At 36.9% G+C, this 3,202-nt stretch overlaps 1 long non-coding RNA gene across 1 annotated transcript; it reads right to left on the bottom strand.

The window, feature by feature from the left end:
• Positions 1-425: 425 nt before the first annotated feature.
• On the bottom strand, positions 426-2,927 carry LOC103471949 (uncharacterized). The gene is made up of 3 exons (XR_534769.2): positions 1,215-2,927; positions 1,021-1,129; positions 426-944 (listed from the first exon to the last, which is right to left on the bottom strand). It is a non-coding gene; the product is annotated as an uncharacterized LOC103471949 (long non-coding RNA).
• Positions 2,928-3,202: the final 275 nt, after the last annotated feature.

Genomic DNA, 3,202 nt, shown 5'->3' with positions numbered 1-3,202 from the left:
TACGCATCTAACACTGGAGAAGGTCTGCTAACTCCTGGGCCCCCTTGGTGACTGGAAACAGAGAACACCCTCTCATTTTTGAATTTTGTTATGCACTGTAAAAAGAAACTGCCTCAATTTACGGTAAAAAACTGGCAGCTGTGGTTGCCAGAATTTTACCGTCTTTATACGGTAAAATTCTGGCAACCAAAACTGCCAGTTTTTTACCGTATTTGGGAAATGCAGTATTTTACCATATTTTAAAAATACGGTGAAATTCTGGCAACCAAAACTGCCAGTATTTCCTAAAATATGTTAAATAAAAAATTAAAATGTGGTTTTGCTGTAGTAAAACTGTAGATATTGCTGTAGATGCTGTAGATATTATGCCACAGGCATAATATCTACAGCCATGTTTTACATAAGTGAAAAACATGGCCAGACTATATGATATATCGACATTTTATTGTAAAAAAAACAACCCAAAAACCTTTTGGTAAACTACTGGTCACTGTTCTTACCAGAATTTTACCATAAAAACTATAGTACAACACACTGAAGTGTAACTTGTCAGCATTTCTATACAGAAAGTTATAAAGAAAATAAATTCAAATTAAACAAAAATACAGATTATGAGTAATCCACTTAAAGAAACAATTTCTATTTAAAAATTTAGTTAAAAAAACAAAACAATTCTATTTTCTGTCCAGTTTCCTCACAGTGGTCCATATGGYCAGATCTGGAAACTGAGATCTGGAAAACAAAACAAACAAAAAAAACAGCATTTGTCTATAAGAGATAACCTATTGTAGAAGAAAAACCGGTGATAAAAGGATTCTTGTTCTGGGTTGAGAGTCACAAGTCACTGAGTTCAGATTTTGCTCAGGATGGTTGTAGTYTTCCCAGTCACAGGTTGAAATTTGAAATTGAGACTCACATGTTGTCAATCGGGTGTTTCCTCTCTGCTGGAAAACAAAGAAAGCAAAAGTTAGAAAGATGAACATCATATAAATGCACCATTCGCTTTAATGTTTGTTTCACCTTTGTTGACTTGCATATGGAGACTGGTACTTCAACCAGGCGGTGTGATCATTTCTGACTGAAAATTCAGTAGTTCTGAAACCTTTGTTGACGACAGGTGTGATCCTCTCTGCAAAAAGACAAAATACACAAACAAAAAACATAAATAAAAACAAATATATCTGTTTTAGGCAATTTATGAAATAGATACTCACCATTTATCTGAGTCTCATGAAGGTCAATAAGTTGTCTTCAACCATTTATGTAAGTTACAATTCCTGCAAGCTAGCAGAAACAAAGCTGTAAATGTGTACACTTTTCATACAGGCAAACAAATAGATACACCTGAGACCATTTATGCTATGTTAGTTTTTCTCAGTCACTTTTGGTGCATTTCTCAAGTCATTGTTGGCATTTACAAAACAGTAAGYGCATTTCTCAAAACAATTTGTAGAAACAGCAAAGATAGCATTTGTTTGCTTGAAAAATCTTTAGTTCTGTCAGTTAACATATCAGTGACTCAAAATAATAAGTTATAGTTTCTCTATGTAYAGATAAGAYGGTCAAATTGATTAGTCATGGGAAGAGACTACAAAATTCACATTTACGCTTTTGCTGTAATTCATTGATGGACCATGCCATGGTGATTCAGAAAGAAAAAGACAGAAATGCAGAGAACAAAAAAAAGTAGAAAAGGAACCACAGGACAATCTCCTCATGGAAAACTGTACAGTGCTGTAGAAATTACATAATTACATTACATTTTCATTTCCATCGTCATGCTGACAAAGGTTCCTCAGTGGGGTTAAGGAATGAACAGCAGGGTGGGAGAACCTCCATCAGCATCATGTTGTGGGTTGCAGTCATATCCTGATGTTGGACTGATGGAAACTGGCAGATGACCTCAGCCTCTTCTGACTCTTCTTCTGCTTCCCTCCCAACTGTTTCCTCCTCAGCCTCACTCCTCTTCTTCTCTCTGGCTGTTCACTTTGTCCAGATACTTGTTCATCAGTTCTCAGAAATGTAACATTGTGTTGTGTTCTGGCTATATAGACCATATTGTTGCCAACTGATGGTTCACAGGATGCACCTTCAATCTGTTACAGAAAACTGGTTGATCGTTGGATGAGCTAATGGTTCATACATTGATCTGTTAGAGAAACTCAGGACTCACTTGGGAGCAATTTACCAATTCAGGACAGATTTAGAAAAGAATCAATTATAAATTAATTAACATATGATTGACATTATGACAACTTTAAGACTTATACATGTTAAGACTTACACAATGAACTTATGCTGTTTTGGAAGTTGAGAATTCAACACAGACACGTTTAACATATTTTGATCAACATGATTAAAGCAAATTACAACGGGGGAAAAGCAGAGAAGTGCACATAATCCAAGATAAACAGGGAAAGTGAACAGGCATACGCTCCTGTATCACAACTTGCACTAAGAGAAAAGTGTAGAACTGAGTGAGTCTCCATAAATGTTGATATTGAGATTTAAGTTCTTGTTTAAAATACATTAGTAACACATAGCCATTCATGTATCTTCAACCTGCAGCTAATGGAAGGTTGGGTCACTAATTAGCTGCTGAGCTACAGCTTTTAGTTACTTTAGTCCAGCTGGAAAATGATGAGGACTCAACAAAGTCTACCTCACGCTTCTCATTGCACACAGTTATAGGTGTGTGTATATATTTTTCATACCTGTTCTATGGCGTCCTGCAGGCTGCTGTCAGTTACTGTGAGATACACTTCTCTTGCTGCTGTCAAACACCGATGAGAGCGCACCCTACTGACGATGAATCATTTATTCTTCCTTCTATTTATGTAACAGCCAATTGGAGCAAACCGATTGGTGAACGTTTTCAGTACACACCATGGGGATGCTAATGCCTGACCAGTTAAAGCATACGTCTGCCTGTCTCCAAGTACTTCCTGTTCCTAATCCTACCAACATACCCCCCCCCCCCCGCACGCACACGCACACGCACACACACGCACACACACACATGTCTGCAATGGATGAGTTTGCTGCCACATCCACACAGAGAGATTAGATGTATCCACAAAGGTATTTTGCTGGAAGAGCACATTTTTTTGTCTTCTTGCCATGAATGCATTCTTAAAATTTAATTTAAAAAAATTTACATAGCCAATTGGAGCAAACCAATTGGCTAAATAAAGAAAATAAT

Source organism: Poecilia reticulata, linkage group LG11 (assembly GCF_000633615.1).
Source record: "Poecilia reticulata strain Guanapo linkage group LG11, Guppy_female_1.0+MT, whole genome shotgun sequence".
Taxonomy (NCBI): domain Eukaryota; kingdom Metazoa; phylum Chordata; class Actinopteri; order Cyprinodontiformes; family Poeciliidae; genus Poecilia; species Poecilia reticulata.
The sequence above is the reverse complement of the archived record's forward strand: the minus strand, read 5'-3'. Positions and strand labels throughout refer to the sequence as shown.